Raw genomic sequence first — 19,207 nt, 5'->3', positions numbered from 1 at the left:
TTTAAGTTACTTCGTTTGTAAAAGCATTCCCATTAAATATCATTATATTTTAACGTATTTTCATGACTACATTGTAAGGAACCTCCCAAGCAAGTAAGAGGGACAGAGAGCACAACAAATAACATCGGTTTATACCATATTATTTGCTGCTTCGTGTATTCTTTCCAATATTTACAAGAACAAAATAAATAAACAAATAGACGAAATAAACAAATTTATCTTTTTTCTTTATAGATCATACTAAAGCTGTTGTGATCATTTATCTACAAGAGATAGAAGAACATTAATTGGATTAGCTAGACATTTAGAAGATTGAAGGCTGTTGGAAGAAAAAAGGATAAGTGGATACAGATGGAGCATTTCTTACTATACTACCATATAGTACTACTACCCATAGTACACTAATATGTGATTTCAGGAGCTAACTTATTAGTTTATTAATTTAGCTTCCGTTATGCTTCAGTTATTCCATGTTTTAGTTCCGAATGTTAGCTCAGTTCACACTCTACGCTATGAGTTACCAAAAGCAGCACCAGGATTACTTACCTCCTGCTTCTTTTGGCTTTCATTACGTCACATTTGTATCCAACTCTTATCGCCTTCTTTCCACTTCTTATTACATTTCAAATTAGTGATTTATACTCTCAACTAAAGAGAGGGAGAGATGCAAAAGTCTTCAATTTCAGAATCATGGTTATATATTAATGTTAATATTATCATGTCAATTCGAGGAATAAGAGATGTAACCCAGCCTCGATTTCCAGGTTAAAATAGAAAGAGAGAAGTATCGGTTATTAACCCTTTTTTGAGCCTCGTGACGAAAGTGTGCACATTGCGCGTAGACAGTTTATCTCAGAAGAAAATAGACTTTTCTTTAAAACAATATACTCGTGATTTCTACATAAAAGATATAAATTTATTGAATAGGTATAAAAAGTTTGATTAATAATTGAAGATAATGAAAGAATAATGTTTAGTTTTAGTGATTAATAATTTAATTCAGTATGATATGTTTTGCTCTATAATTGTCTATTCCTTTATGGCACTTAATAGTAATGAAAAAAATAGAGGTAGAATAAATATTATTCGAATTGTATGGTTTATTCCTTTCGTCAAATAATTTGTGCGGTGGTTATAAAAAGCGCTGCTATTCAAAAACTAAGTCGCAAATATTGCTGCCTTTAGTTGGCGTACTACGTCTCTGTGGGTCATATCGTGTATACCGGATATATCCGGCGTACGCTTGTGTGAATCTCTTCGTGTATGTTGGATATATCCGGCGTTAAGAGCGAAAGGATTAACTAACTTAAACACATATGAGAGCAACTTTTATGACGGACACGATAGAGTCAAATAAGGAGATAATAAAATCAAACAATATACATTCCCTTTAAAGAATCAAACAAATATATATCTTTCTATGATCAAACTAAAGAACAGAGACAAATCAATAATACAATATACAATAGTGCGTATTTTTAAGATTCGCCTGACTATGATTGGTGGAAGATTCATAAGTGGTACTTTCTTAAAGAACATTTCATCGGTTTCAAATGTTGTAAAGTCAACAATAGGAGTCACGATTTTCAAAATCATTGCTGTGAAATTCTTGATGAAACGATAGGTGAAATAATTGAAATTCCTGTAACTTCAGTATACGTGATATAGTTGATCTATTAGTATTACTAGTATTAATTTCTCATTCCAATTACTAACGTATACTAAATAACGTATACATGTGCATTTTGGTCAATTACATTTCTTATATTTGTCTCGTGTGTAACAGTTCTAGATATTTGTTACTGTTTTTGTTTACAACACTATTGATTTATTTAAACTTTCTAATTATTTTAACATACGATAAATGTAAATTAATTCAATCCTTTCTTACTTCGAATAATAAGCCATTGTGAAACATTTACCGATACATGAATGATGTTTTCGCAGTTAACTAGCGAACAAACCTTATTCATATCTATTGATAAATATATTGCCGACTGTATCGTTGTAGATGGACATCACTTTGAAGATTTATAATATAAATAGTACGTTCGTATACTACCCTAACATTGTCTTATAATTTTATCACATTTTTGTTGTTCAAGATCCTTTGAAGATTAAATGTATTATGTTTCTTCTGCAAGATAGAATGAGAAAAAATATATTTTTACCGAATAAAAAATATTGATTCACTTGAAAAAATCTATTTTTCGATGATATATCATTTTTGAAACCAATGAAAATATAAACATTTTTCATAGCATTAAAAACATAATAAATATTTGGATGGTTTTCAGCAACTGAGATACCCATATATTTTAGAAATATATTGTCCAATTTTAAGAGTCCATGATTTTTTTTTTAAGCCGGGAAAGTCAATTTTTCTTTTAAAAGGAACAAGTCTATGCTATGAATTCACCTATTTTGAGGTAATCTTCTGGAAATAGAGGAAGATAATTTCAAAAATTTTAAATGACGACAAGGATCAAGTTGCATAGTGTTACTAAAGCTCTTTTAATTTTCTTTATCATGGTGTGTTTTGAACTTTTTCAGGTACAATAGAATGAAAAATTTACTTTTGTAAAAATCTTTTTATTTTATTCAAATTTAAAAGGGGTACCGTTAACTATATGGAGTAATATCTTAGTTTAGAGCTACGTCAAACATTCTGCAGTATATTTGATGAAATCTAACAGCATTCATCGATTATGTAATTGCTGAAGTTCAATTGAATCCGGTTAAGTAGCACATATTATGGATTTTAAATGTTTGTATAGAAGAAATCTAAAGATATAGATATGGATATATAAGATAAAGGATATATAGGAGTATAGATAACACTTCTTTACCAATCCAATTTTGCGCAAGAGCTCCATCTTGTTGATAAAATACTTAACCCGGTACATTTTCATCATTTTCAATGATTTCTACGAAAATTGGATAAATATAATTCTCAAGTAAATCAAAGTATGATTTTTTAGTCAAATTATTTGATAAAAAGAACGTGCCAATAATTTTGGTACTCAAAATAGTACTCTACAAATTCCATTATACAGGATTTTTCTCCATTATTCAGGGAACGTTCTTCTCTGAATATTTAAAAATTATAATCTAAACAATAGCGATAGTTATGTCGATTATTCAATCTATTAAGAGAACAGAGCATTCGTCAGATAAACAAATCGTATACAGTAAGTTTAGATTATTCATGATACGTTCACTCATTTCTTCAATATATGTTATCTTTGTCGAACTCTTGCACATGGTGCGTTTTATTCGGATAGAACCAAGAAGTTTTTAAAATACTAAAAACATTGTTATGTAATATACCTGAACTTCGAGACAATTCTTTAATAGTAAGTATGATCGATCTCAACATATCTAAATGCTGTAATTTTTTCTCTTTATTTATATTTGTCCATTCTGACTAGTATTTCAGGTTTTGCACTTACTCTATTTTATTAAATTTTTTCTCAAATACATACATACTTATGGTAAATAGTTTTTTTTTTAACAACATCTCATTAAATATTTAGATTACAGCTTCAACATAATCGTTCTTTTTGAAATAGAATGTAACAATTTTGACTTTTTTTATAATACTGCAAACAATTTTCGCAGTTTAAAGTAAAAAATCATGAAAGCCAACTATAAATTTTTCTTCAAACCAACTATAAATTTATTCTATCAAACTTATCAAACTATTCTGTCAATTGACATCAAATTTATAGATTCGTTATATCTGCAATTGATTTCAATCGCTCCAATAGCAAATAAATATTAACTAATTTTAACAAGCTTTTGATCTTATAATATTGTATAATATTTGAAGTTGAAGAATGCTTTTAAATAAGATCGAATGTATTGTAGAATATTCGACATAACATTGATCTCAGACTTTGTTATTGCATATTTTGAAGATTTAATAAAATAATAGGTGTTTTCAATAATGAATTTGCATTCTATTGCATCTGAAAGTTCAAAAAACTTTTTTCTTGGGAACTATTAACTGAAATTTAAAAAATAGTAAAATTCCAAAGAAAATTAAAAGACTTTTAATAATGATATGCCATTTAACCTTTGTTATTTAAGATTTTTGAGGGTATTGTATCTCCATTAGGAAATTGTTAATATCTTTGTTAGGCCAAATATGTGAATTTATGAGAAGGATCTGTCCTCTTATATATCTTTGTTAGCCCAAATATTGATGAGAAGGATCTGTCCTTGAACACAAGATTCATCTATCTCGATGAAAAAAAAATAATAAGATTTCATAAAAATTGTAGAATACGTAGGTATTTTATAATATTCTATTGTTTTGTTGGAAGGAAGCGTCATGATTGCGTATGATTTAATAGTCAAGAGACGTGTTGTTAGAAAAATTTTCATATGTGTTTAAGTATCAAAAATAAATAGTTTCGGCGTAATTCTACGAATAAACGTCAGCGATAAGAATGAGTATTTATGCATATGCGTAGATTATAAGACATCCAGGCGCACTTTGTCTGGACGTAGTTTATAGGTCGCGATCTAAAATAATATATACATGAATGAAAGAAAGCGATAATAAGCAAGCGAAAGAGAAAAAAGCATCATTACTGATATAAAACACTGGCCATGAAGGAAAAAGCAAAGCAGTTCAGTTGAATTTTACTTTTTCAAGCATCAAGTGTCGAACGAATGTATAGACAGGATTGTTATCCAAATATTCTGGCCTAAACCTGTACTTAAATTTTCAGGATTCATTCGGAATAAAGCTAGTTACATTGGGAAGCATTCCACGAGACGTATCGCGAGTGACATTGAGAGTAACTGATATATATTAAGTACAAAACTTATGAGTAATTTAACAGTAGTTAAACTAAAAAAGAAATTGAAATTATTAGGATCGTTATACATGGGAACCACCAATAAGTTGATAGTTCGTTTTAACGAACCAAATCCGTCAGATACGTAGAGAGAAAGAATGCCAACTGAAAAAAAAGCAGGACAAAGGAAGCGAAAGAGAGAGGCGCTTTTACAACAGAGGATCATGATTCTGAACATCTTTATCACAACAGGCGACTCATAGAAGAATAGTTAAATGCTCTCAGAGAAGAGATCGAGCATTTAAAAACATGAGAGGTAATCACAGTAGCTGACTACTATCAGGTGATAATGTAACTTGGACAAGCAAATGCTAAAGCGAACTTATAGATTGGATGATGAACATTGAAAAATCCTAATCGGAATGGGACTACGGGGAAGAATGCTAGAGTGGTTTTATTTTACATCAGAATTACTGGAAGTGTCGGTAGAGGCCTTATTTTTAGAATATAAAAGCATGTTTCATTATTGTTCCAACAAAATGATGCTGCGTAGAAAATTCGAGAAGCATAGTTGGATAAAAGATAAAACATTCTGCAATTATGTTTAGGAGAAAGTAAAAATGCGTTCCAATCGAAGTGGATAGGATCGTCGAATAAATTGTCGATGGAATGTCTGATCTAATTCTGAGAGACGAGCACTGGTAATATGCTTTCGATGAGGATAGAACTGCTTGCAGCATTTAAGAACATGAGTTTATGGGGAAAGAAAGTTACCAGAAATAGCGAATTTAGAATAATACTTTTCATCAAAAGCAGATAGAAGTAGCTAAATAAAAAGCATGAACAGCAGCCATCGCAGAGTGAAACAGGATTTGCTTTAACAAATTGACTGCTGCGTTCCCTGATTTAGGAAATTGTGAATAGGCTACCATCACTCGTATGTGGATGATAGTTATATTGATTAATTATGACGAAGTTTGATGGACTTGAATTTAAAATGATATAATAGAACTGATAAATTATTATATTAGTAATATAGAAATACAAATGTTTGTTTTTTGTTTAAAGAATTATTTTAAATATACGATTTGAAAACATTCCATGTATAAACTGATCAGGGTAATCTGGTTTCTATAATACAATTCACATCCACGTCTAATGCTTACTCTAAAAGCATTTTTTCTAACTGCAATATTGTGCTATTTAGATGCAAAAAAAGGTTGTGTTATGTTTGTAGGAATATGTAATAACTCTTGAGCTAATAATTCTATGAATTATCTTATTTTTATGTTCTTTTCTGTTGCTAGCTTGTAAATTATAAAAGTATTTATCATCATAATTTCAAAGAAAAGTTGTATACCATGTTTTTGGTACATTTTTATCCCTTTTCTTCTGATTGTGGTTGCATACGATATTAATTAATCCGAGTGATCTATTCCAGACTTTCTTCTATTGTATGTGAAAGCTGTTACTGATTTTAATTTTCCGGATACTTGTCGGCTAATAAAAGATGCTGTTAGGTCTATTTTTTATACTTGATGAAACATGCTTCATAGATATAATTCTCGCATCCTGAGAATTCTTCCATTTCAGCACTTTGATACCATTATCATCCTCTTTGGAAATTATCTCTTCTATTATTAACTTATGCTTAGAAATATCTTTTGGAATAGACTTTTTACTATTTTTAATTGTAATTTGTAATTCTAACTATAATTGTTTATTCCAACTATATGCGTCTTTTGTTTTAGATAGGATATAGCTAATTTATAGCTAATATAAAAATTATTAATATATCCTTTATCTGGAAAGCCTTCCTGCAAGTTGTAGACATACATTATATGTCAGTCCAGTTTCTGCGATATCACTAACTGACTTTGTATTATAGATCCTCATTGATCATGTATATCCTTCAGGAAAGTATAATTTAAATAATTTTATTTCATATTTGTGTGTTTTTTTTTCAGAATATGTTGCTTGAATATTAATCTTCCACTCCATGAAATTAATGTTTCGTCAACGAAGATATTTTCTTTTAGTGTAAATATTTCCTGATCTTTTTTTTGTAATATATTGAACAGTGGATATACTTTGTCAAAATTACAAAGAGTAATAGTAGTGTTATTAGTAAAATGGAGGTTGTTCTGTCGAGAAGTATTTGAAATCTATTTTGTGGCATGATTTCTGGCACGATGGTAAACGTGAGCAAATCAAAATTTTACAATAAGTTTTTTTTATCAATAATTGCTTATAGTCTTACAAAATTCATCCACAAAATCAATTCCAAGAACTTTTATTTTATTCAAATTAGTTAATGTCCGTTTATTTCTTCTACAAGCAGATTTATTAATTCGTTATTAACGAATAAAGAAAATACATTAGACGGATTTATAGTATCATGTAGTTGCCCGATGATGCCAGCTGTTCCAGACAAAATTCATTTCATTTAGCGCATTGAGTTGCAATTTCTTCGATATTATCATATTCGATATCTTCCTCAATAATTAATTCTTATAAAATCTGTTCAATAGTATCTGCACCAAGTTCACTATCGCAACTATTACATTTATCGATATCTGCATCAGAATCTGATGATACAAATCTATTTATGTTTTTCTTTTTGAAAATTTCTATTTTTTCTTATCACTAATATGCAAATTTTTGTAAAAGGTTTCTTCTTCATTATTAGATGATTTATGAAATGATACTGCGCTCTTTCTTTTCGCAATTGCAAATAATTAGAGCAAAGTTTAATTTTTTTCTTGATTAGAAACATTTAACTTAAGAAACACACACTATTTTTTAAATGTTTTCTTCTCGACTGTAGAAATAGTTACGACCACAGCGTTAAGACTATTATATAAGATGATCTCTACAGAGCGAAGATATACTAAATGCTTTGTCCATCATGAAAGCACTGAACAGATTTGGCGCTTATTTATCAGGGGTAACATTCAAAATAATTATACATTATTGCGCATTTGCTTTAATCATGCATAAACAAGATTTGTGTAGGTAAATATTTCTGCTAGTAGAGTTTAACTGTACTACTAAACATCATCCCGATAAAGCATGATACATGTAGATGCGTTAAATCTTAATCCTCTTCCGGCATGTATTCTTATAGATGAACGAAAAAGTTTGTCACAACAGTCAAAAGGTTAACATAGCGCAATAGAAAGATAGTGATGTGAAAATAATATTTGACGCAGTAAAAAAAGGGCGTTTTGATAGTTATATATAGAAATGATGTATTGTTCAAAAATCATAGAGAAGACATTCTATTAGTTATTCCTAAAACAATGTAAATATAGACTATTAAAGCAACATATAATAAAGATCATTTTTCTGTAGCGAAAATTAAACCTTTATTGTTTAAAGAATATTGCATGCCAAGACCGAAAATCGAGAAAGTAATAAAAAACTCTATTTCTTGTATATTAGTGGAAAGAAAACAGGGCAAATAGGAGAATTATTTATACGTCTTAGAAAAAAGACAATTATTTTCAGAAACTTATCATATAGATCATTTGGGACCTCTACAAAGGGACCTTCTGCAAAAAAGAACTACGAATACATTTTTACGACGATTGATACATTCACAAAATTTGTGTGATTGTATGCTTTATGTAGAAAGTACAAATGCAATTAAGGTTGTTAATAAATTAAAAGAACAGTTGTATGTTTTTTGAAACTGAGAAGAATAATATCGAATTGCGGTGCGGCTTTTATATCAAAAAAGTTCACCTATTATTGCATACGAGAAAACTATATATACTAAATCCACTATAAGAATTCCTAGAGCGAATAGACAAATTGAGCGAATAGACAAATTGAACGAATAGACAAACGAACGATAAACAAAGTAAACTTGTTAACTAGGCTATCAGAGTCTAATAACAAAAAATAGTTTAAATTCCTAAATATATTATATTACATAAATATATTATGACTGTAATACTATATCATAGTTATAATTCAAAGAAAATACAAACATTACATATACACAAATATCAGATAGTGTTAATTCTACATATACATATATCATAATATTTATTATATATATCATCATATATTCTATTTAAGTACCACATATACTAATAAAATGCTTTTAAAATTAAAAATCAAAATTCACTCATAATTGCCTATTCCGGGGAACAGCAGTACACAAATCTAAATAATGATTTTATTATGATCTGCATGCAGGCATTTTTCTTCATTCATGATCAATATTTCTGTCATTAAAGATTAGAAATGCATAACCTAAGAAGGATCCATTCAGAATAGGAAGTAAATTGGTGCCTCTTAGTATTTCCAAATTAAATTCTCGCTATTTTATTGCACTTTGTCAATAATTTATAATTTTTAGACCTTTAGACCACTCATGCGATCACCTATCACCTCTGGAGACAAACAGTTTGGATCTCTGATATTTTTTTTATAAAAGTGCACTTCGACAAATTTTTCGAATTTTGACGCGAGTTAAATCTCGTTTCGTGATATAATAGACATCTTGTTAAATTATGGACTAATCAAAATCGTAGAAGTAATGTCATTATCAAATAGGAAGCAAATTCTAAGCAAGTTTCATATCTGAGGGGGAAATTAGAAGGAATCAGTCAGAAAAATCTGAAAAGTTAGTCAGTTTTTATCGTCCTGTAAAACCAATTTTAATAAAACCAATCACTAATTAGCTATTAAATATTCTGTATTTGGTAAAGCCGGTAATAAATCCATTTCTAGTTGGTTCCGTTTCTATTTGGTAATTTGTAAAATTAGTAACTAAGTAATAATTCAGTATTTTGCAATCTATGAAAACAGTAACTAAGTAATAATAATAAGTTTATATTTTACATTTTGTAAGACCCATAATCAATTAATAATTCCGTGTTCTGCATTTTATAAAGATGCTAATAAATTTATGGAACTACATCTAAAAATCAGCGAGTTTACAATCAATTGAACAGTCAATTTCTTTTGATTTATATTTTCTCACAATTCCTTTTGAACGAGAAGCTACTCTTACATACTCCAATACTTGTAGAAAAGATCAGCAACTTGGAATCTTTATTCTAATACTCTATTTATGGCTTCGTTTTTTTTCAGTTTATTTATCTATGATATCTCCTCCTATTTTATACTATCGATCTATGTCTCTCTGCCCCGCTATTCGTCTAAATTTATGTACCATATGGTTAATTCATGGTAAAGGTTCTATAATCTGATTAAAAAGTGAGCACGCTTTGCCTCCATAAAGAACTACCAGAAAAATAATTATTCTGTAAATATTAATTAATTAATTCCCAAATTAATTCCCAAATTAACTTTTTCCTTAAGCTCTTCTCTTATTTCATTAATTTGATTTATAATCGATTCTAAATACTTAAATTTACCGATCCACTCCAAAATTTTATCATAAACGACCAAATTTCCATTATTTTGGATATTATATATATTTTGGATACTATCAGTGACTATATATTTAGTTTTTTCAACGCTTATTTGCAGCCTGAGTTATTTCGTTTTATCTAATAGAGTCTTTAAATTGTGATACCACTACTGGTACATAAGAATAACATTCTTACAAATTACAACCACTATTTGCCTTTAAAAATAATAATTGCTATACTATTTTTTTTTTTTTTATATATATTAATTTTAAGATCAGGATACTTTTGTAATGTAGATGAATACCATAATGTAGATTAATACCGTAACAATTATTTTTTTCTATATTTATTTTAATTTTAGACTTAAATCACGTTACAAATTATATTAACACTTAAAATAGGATGTAAGCTGATGCCTTTTAGTATTTTTAAATGATATCCTTTCACGCCATTGTTAACTCTCTATAATTCTTAGACTCTTAGGCCCTCATATGTACAACTATCATCTCGGGAAATATGAAACAGTTTAGACCTATAATTTCTTTTCTTATAAACATACACTTTTATAAATTCTTTAAATCTTTGAGCTAAATAAATGTCATCTTTTCCTACAATAAATTTTTGTTAAATATATGGACTAATCAAAATTGTAATGGTAAAATTATCATCCGATAGGAAGCAAAGCTTTCATCCTCGGCAAGTTTCGTAAATGATTTGTAGATGAGGTAAGTGCATGTGGAAAGGGAAAGTCAGAAGAAATCAATCAAAGAAAAAGTCGGTCGATACTTGTCATTCTGTAAAAACAATTGCTAATTATCTAGTAAATGATTATATCTAATAAGTGATTAGTTTTTACTTCTGTATTCAGTGTTAATTCTGCATACAGTGAAGCCAATAATTAAGCAGTAAGTCCTTATTCTACAGTCTGTAAAATCAGTAATCATGTAATAATTCAGTATTCTGCATTCTGTAAAATTCAGTAACTAGATAATAAGTACATATTCTGCATTTTGTAAGATAGATAATTAGTTAATAAGTTTGTATTCTGCATTTTATAAAGACACTAATAAATGTGAGTCTTCGATCAGTTAGTTGAACGTTCTATATTGGCTCACAACTACTTCTGAATGTTGTCTGATTAACTCATTCAAACGAGAAGCCACTCTTGTATGCTATTTGTAGGGTAATGATAAACAACTTGAAATTTTTATTGTAATGCTATGTTTACTGTCTTATTCTTTTCTCAAACTATTAATCTATGAAATATTTTCCTATTTCATCCTATCACCCTATGTCGCTTTATTTAATCGCTCGTTTTCGAATTCACGTTCCGTAAGGTAAATTCCATATAAAGGCTTTTTTTTGATCAAAAGCTGACTATTTTTGAATTACGCCACAGAGCATAACACATGTATATCAATCTAATATTATTTATTTTCTTGTTGGTTTTTAACAGAATTATCTAACTTATATCATACATAAATGTAAGATATTTTCTGGATAATATAAGGATAAACCATACCTGGAAGATATAGGCTAGCGAAACTTGAATCATTTACTCTTTACTCTTATGATTAATGGTATTAATTAAGATATTATAATGCTGTAACTCTTTCTTTTTTACTCTTTACTCTCAAGTCGGTCTACTTAAGATCGCTTTTTGTCCTTTTTATTCTTTACTTGATTTACTCAAGATTGCCCCCCGTTCTCCTTTCTTTTACATTTTCTTTGTCCCCTTTTTTATTCCCACTCACATCCGTGCACACATATTCAGAACTTTTGATCGTCCTTTGTCCTAATCATTACATTATCCTATTTATTATTTATCTCACTTACGCTGCACTTCTATTTCATTCTTATTCCCAGTATCTCAGCCCTCTATCTCCCTTTCATAAACAAACGCACCTTACAAAAGCAGTTCATATTCTTGTTCAATTGTCGATCGACTTATCTTATGCACATATACACACAATTAATGCTAGAACCATTCATCCCACATATATAATGTATATATTGTTACATATAACTCCGCTTTTGAATATAAAACAAACTTTAATTACAAGAATGCATAATTCGTTTACAAATATATAGATTAGTAAGCTCTCTTTTAGAATATTTAAATATTCTGGAACGTTCGCAAGCTATGATTTCATAGATGGATAAATGCTCACTGTTATATGTTAAAATATTGGTACCTAAAAACAGTCTATCTGTTCCTAGTTCTCTCAGAACACCACTATATCTATTCAAAATAGTGTTATCGCTCTTCGTAATCATCCTGACAACTGAGGTTCTCACCAAGCGGGTTTCTCTCAACTTTTTCATGTCTTAGAACTCCAGTCTTAGAACTCTCAGCTATAGGATATCCATCGATAATATTTTATTCGCTTTCCTGAAAGATCTTTCATATTTCAATATCTGTGGTTCGAACCGCAAGATCCTCAAGAATTAAGGCTATCTCTCAGGTTCTTCTCCAGAAGAGATCCACTTCTAAGCACCTTTCCGTTGTAAGTTGAAGTACAATAGTCATGCTGAAGTTATAGAGTACCATGAGGTTACCCAATTTGATGACTGACTTGGCATTCACTTGGAGCATAAACTCGCTTCGCCCGGAAGAAAAACCCACGTTTTTAGATTCGTTTCTATTACAATATGTTCGAGAATTTCATCATCAATAAATAATGCTGCTATTGCATTAATATGGTTGTGAGGAAATACTTTAACTTTTACGTTTTCAACAAAGCTTCTAATTTTCTTTCTGGATCAACATACTAGTAAAAAATTCATCTTAGGTATCAGTAAAGTTATCAGAGTCTTTACTGCTTCTTATTATTCTAGCATTTCTTCGTTTAAAACTTACTGAGACATCATTGTCCGTCTCACTATTATTATTCGACTCTAATTCATAATCAAAAAACACATCCATATAAACTTCACTCATAAAATTATCTTCTTCTTTTATAATAAGAATCTTTTTGTAATGACTAAATTTTAATCTAAACAAATTTTAAATGAAAATATTGCCAATTTTTCTAAAAAAGGGGATAATGAATGATGAATTTTTTACTATACAAATATAATTACGTTCATTTGACGATACTACTATATTAATTCCTTCACTGACAATATTGTGTGAGACTTATAGTAAGGGAATCGGATTAAACATAAGTGTTATGGATAAGAACCGTGATAAACCGATCAAGTCAAACGTAAACAACGTGTCAGGCTTGTGGTTTGAAGACCGATCTTAACATAAGCAATACGTGTTAAATTTGTTGTTTTAATTATTCCGATATCTTTTTGTCTCAGTTGGGTAAAACTCATTAATTTTCTTGGCTTAGTAACGTGTTATTCTTGGCCGCATTCACATATTGAGATATATTTTCTTAAACATATTAGAAAAGTACATCTTCAAAAATGTCTTCATATCTAACATTGATGAGGATAGTGAGAGTTGTGCTAATATTGCAAATAATGATTTGATAGATATTTTTAATAGCAATAGTGATAATAGTGGTAGTTTATTTACTGTACAAAAACATTGTAAACGACTGGTTGTTGAAGATGATATCGATGATGAAGCCCTCATTAATTATCAACTATCAGTGTAATGAATTTAGAAAAAAAAATTAATAAATCGAAAATCAGGAATTGTATGCAGATCTTAGATATTTTGATTCTATCTAGATCCTAGATATCCTGGCATAAAATGAGCATTTTTATATCAGTTAAGTACAAATAAAAAAGAATGAGACATTTTTAATATAATATTGGATAATATGTTCTGAAAAAAATATTGTAATGGAGATGAATTGGTATGAAGACCAAATAATAAACAATAAAAATAAAAGATGAAAAATCGACGAAACTTGATTTCTTGTAAATTGTAATGAAATGAAGATATATTTTGCATTATGTATGATAATAGTTTAGGTAAAAAATTTTCAAATGAAAATTCAAATGAATTGGTCTAAGAAAGCCGTTATAAAAACGCTAATATTTAAAGAAACGATATCATTTATAATATTTCTACAAATTACTAGATTTTTGCATTTTGTAAATAACATTATACTAAGACAATTTGTACTTTTTACCAAAATTATTTATAACTTTACGTAACAGTAAAGCTAATGTTGGGACAATACGTTTGAAAAGAAAAAATATACCAAATGACTTTGTTAAAGCAAAATTAAAAAAGGAAGAATATAGAATGAGAAGTTTTGGGATATTGGCATTAAAATGGAAAGATAAACGAAATTTATTTTAGAGTTTATATTATTTTTAAAGTTTATATTATTTTTACAGAACACGAGAACACAGCAGAAGTGATTAAACAAGGCAAAAGTCAATTCAATCGTATTTCGAAACTAAAACATGTCTTTAAATACAAAAAAGGAATAATTGGAAAATATACGAAATCATATTAAGAAGTTTTCTTTTATGTATTTGATATTGCACTTTTTAACTCACATAGTTTGTTCGACAAAATAAATAATAGAAAAAAAACAGAATTACACTGATTATAGAATTGATATGGCCAAATCATTACTGAAAAATGTACCGTTACCAGAATATAAAGGACGAGGACGATTATTAAACGGAGATTTACCACAGAGACTGTACGCGAAACATTTGGATTATTTTCCCAAGTATATTGACCCAACACCATCAAAATCAAAGCCATCAAGAGCCTATAAAGTTCCGATAAAAATAAAAATAAAAAATAAAAAGAAAAGTGAGTGCAAAAGATACAAAATTACATTACACATACCAATGTGCTTATCGAAAGATACCATACGATCGAAGATTATTAATTTTCTGTAAACTTTGTCCAAACGTTAATAATTTAAAATAAAGAATTATTCAGAAATTGTAATAAAATGTTATTAATGAATTATTTACTTCAAGATAATAAATGTTTCTTTTTTACTGATGAATTATTCGTAATTATTTATCAAACAACTTGCAAAATTAAACTAGTTGTACCTTACATGCCATAAAACGTGTACGATTGTCATAACTTCAAACGTTTAGCCAACACGAAAAGGCTGGACAAGAGGTTAATTACATTCATAAATTCAGAAATATTACTGTTTGGATATTGTTGTTTACTTGTTTATTTACTATTCACGTTAGATAAATGAAATGTGAAAATTAAACTAGTGTGATATGCAAGCCTTATAGCTAGGAATAGAAGCTCCAATTTTGAAACGACGTAGAACTATGTTGCCGGAATTCACCTAAGAAATCAAAAGAATTTGATTACATCTTCGATAGCGAAAGTATTAAAATAAAACATTTGGTTCATGATTTTCAGCCGAATGTCTGGATTATCTTATCTTGCCCATCTATGAGATAGTTATTAGCCCGGCCACGTACTTCACCTGGGTTCAGCTGCATGAGGATTTCCCCGTAATTCGTTTGCCGTACAGATCAGTAAGTCTAAGATAAGTATTCTTGTCGAGTATGCAAAATTTCATATGTTGTGTTTGTGTCCGTTCCTATGTTGTGTTTCTTGATACGGAGCTTGACTTTCCTGAAGAACAAAAGTGGCAAGCATATATTCACTAATCTTGTCTTTTAGTTATATTTAATCCATTCGTACAAAAGTATTAATCACCCATACATTTTCCCTAAATTTGTCTATCGTTGATTAACTCCTTATTATTTGTCCTTTTTATATACCAAATGTGCCAAATGATCCGAATGGACGATCAGATTTCTTTTTTTTGAAGATTTTCTTATGGAGGATATCACATCATTGATATTACTCCTAATTTTGTATTCCAACTACTCTCAAGTTTCTGTGCTTTTCCTTTCCCGTGACGTAAATCATCGATGTTTGAAGACCTCCTAGTGAGATCTTGACATTCGATATTCGAAATAAGTCTAAATTATTTTGAACACATCCTTTGAGCATTTTATTTTCCTGAAAAATTAAGGGTCACCATATATTGTTAAAGGCACTGGAGATATCAAATATTAGCGTGTTAACGTATCTTTTTGTTGAGTCGGAAGTAATTTGGCGCATCTTTACGATTGCACATTCTATTGTACGTTCCGAGACGAAACTGATACTGTAATTTCCATAGTTTCTCGAAGACTTCTTTTTCATTCTTTCTTTTCTATGAATAGTATAAGTTGTTCTTTGTACCAACGCACAACTTGAATTAATTAATTCCTTCACTTATAAAACCAAACATTATAAGTAATATTACGAATATATACTTGTTGTTTGAACAATCTTGGATAAAATGATAGCACATGTGTCTTTCTGCTATCTTTAATTTCTCGAAAACAATTTAAAATTTCTAAATGTAGCAAATAGTATATAAATATCAGGACCCAAAGAAAAGAAATTTGTTATTAGATAAGATCATTGCTTTTGACATTTATTATATATAAATGAAAATCTATTTCGGAGATGAAATTAAAGTACATTAGAATCATACATATAATCATCCATACAAAATGTATACGTATATTTAAGCCAACAAAAAGTTTACGTCCTAATTCATATGAAATTAATAGTGAATATAACTGTCTTCGTTCTTTATAACTTCGATCATTCAGTGTGGTAAAGATTTGTACGACTTTCTGATGGTACTTTTGAAATCAATTATTCCATTCTATTATAGTTAATTCTTTTAATTGTATCTTATTATCTCCCCATCCATTCTTGTACACAGCATGTACAAATTCTCCCCTTACAATTCTCGATTATATTTAATCTTGCTCCAGGTCATGGTATAACTGAAATGTTTTCTCTTGTAAAAATGTTTCTATAACTTTAGTTTGATGAACGATGGCATTATCATGCTGGAAAATAAATTGATCTTTAGTAATTTGTTATGCGTGTCTCAAAATAGGAAACTTAGAAACTTTCTATAATTGTGTTTATACTATTGAAAATTAGTAAAAGATTTTTCTGTGATCCCAGAACCTTTATATCCGCAAGTGGAAAATGAAAAGATATTTTATGAAATTGAGATTATTAGAATTCGTTCGAGAGATTAAAGAGACTTTCGTATCATCGACGATTTTAGTTTTTCTAAAGTTTTGATTAGAGTTGGCTGTAAATATAAAGTAGAAGATTGACATAGAACATACACAGTTTGCGTCGCTAGGAAAGGTCCAACAGGAAAAAAAAAGAGAAATGCAAATTTACAATGTAGATATGCCTTTTGAACAAGTGTAAATGGATAATTTAGATCGGTTGTCGAAGTTTTCACGAGAGAATAGGTTTCTATTAATAGTAGTAGACTGTTACATCAAGTGAATAGAAGCATTTCCATTTAGGAATTTTAAAAATAGTAAATAAGATTTTTGTTGAGCAGATTGTTTCAAAACATAGAATACCGTTAGAATTATACATAGATCTGGATAGTAATTTCGAATCTAAGTTATTCAAGGAAATTGTAGAGCTGTTAGGAATCTGCAAAGCTAAGACAATAGCATTACATCTGCTATCAATAGTGGCATGAAACATCAGCATAAGATAAGAATAGATTATTCAACGAAATTCTTTAATCAGCGCCAAAGGAGTTGTGATCGATGGATTTCTTATATTTATTGGCCTATAGATTTGCAAAATATGAGACAATCGGATTATCTGCAGCATAGATGCTTATTGCAAGAGATCTGAAGATACCATTAGATCTTCTTCAGAATTGTCCATCTGGATGAAAGGAGGAGAATACGCTTTATGCAGATGGACTGAGACTCAAGATGAAATTAGACGAAATCCACGGAATCATGAGATAGCGAATAAAAATGAAATCTTCCAAGATGAAGATCTGGTGTGATTGAGAAGTGAATAAGACAAATTTATAAGAAGGTCAAAAGATGTGATTGTTCAACACTGAACTCAGAAAAGGCAAAGCGCAGAATCTTGAAAGTAATTGGGAAGAACCATACAAAACTTTATGCAATTTCGACTAGAAAAAGAAGTTATAGTAATTATGACATGAAAAAACGATCATTATTGATCAAGATTTAAAAAATGTACTGAAATGGACTCACTAAGAGATCTGGTAGAAATTTTAGAAGTACGACAAAAGGTAAATAACATCATATTACTTATAAGGTGTTGATAAAAGCACACTAATAGATGCCGGAGCATCGTACGAAAATCTAGGCCGCAAAAAATGCTGCTATTAGCAATCGCGGCATTCTTCCGAGGTAGAACTAAACGACGCGTTAGGATGGATTGCCTATTATCACGGATATCGTATTCCGATACTTCAGTTTTGTCAAGGTATGCGAAAGGACCCAAAACATCTTATCATGGATTATGAAGTCTCCATTAGTAGGGTTAACTATTGGTTTGGTCAATAGGTAATGTAACAGTATTGTTGCATATTTACAATAGATATCATACCTATATTAACGATAACCCCAATGAAATCCCAAAATTCATTCTTTTCACATCATGCCACGTTTTCTAAATAGAGTTACTAGATATTTCTTTCAATTTTGGAATATTTTCTGCATAATTGTTGACTTTTTTTATAATTTTATTTATCAATTTTTCCGCGAAAAACAAATTGAAATATTGTATCGACTGTAATATTTGAAGGAACTTGTGGTTTAATAACTTTTGTTGATACACTAAAATGTATTATTTTTGAAATATCTAATTCTTCTGTAACATCACGCCATTCATTTTAATCTTTTAGTAAATCTTCGCTTTCACTTTCAATAATTCTCATTTTTTGTCTCTTCCATGGTATGATTTCGCTACTACTACTTGAAATATCAGAATCATAATTAATATTACCTTGAGATGTTAAAATATTTATATTATTACTTATTTAATACTTCAAAATCAAGTATGTCTTGATTATCACTCCATCGGAGTTATACAACAAATGATGAATGTCTCTGTAACGAAACTAACGGAGTGTTAAGGGTTAATATTGTTTGCTACTGCTGCAAAAATACGGTCCATAATATGTCAGAATATTGAAAAATAGTATATTGCAAGGTAATGAAGACAAAATAAATTCT

At 29.3% G+C, this 19,207-nt stretch overlaps 1 long non-coding RNA gene across 2 annotated transcripts in view; it reads left to right on the top strand.

Annotated features, from left to right (window-relative positions):
- The window catches only part of LOC127071687 (uncharacterized), a 108,548-nt gene extending 89,898 nt beyond the window's left edge, over positions 1-18,650 (top strand). The window contains exons 6-7 of one of the 2 annotated variants that reach the window (XR_007785190.1): positions 14,504-14,933; positions 15,516-18,650. This is a non-coding gene — a long non-coding RNA (uncharacterized LOC127071687). Of the gene's footprint in view, positions 1-234; positions 3,434-14,503; positions 14,934-15,515 lie in introns of those variants that run through there. The other variant, XR_007785191.1, reaches the window with a different exon arrangement.
- Positions 18,651-19,207: the final 557 nt, after the last annotated feature.

Source organism: Vespula vulgaris, chromosome 22 (assembly GCF_905475345.1).
Source record: "Vespula vulgaris chromosome 22, iyVesVulg1.1, whole genome shotgun sequence".
NCBI lineage: Eukaryota > Metazoa > Arthropoda > Insecta > Hymenoptera > Vespidae > Vespula > Vespula vulgaris.
Note: the sequence above shows the minus strand (reverse complement) of the source record. Positions and strands in the feature narration are given on the sequence as shown.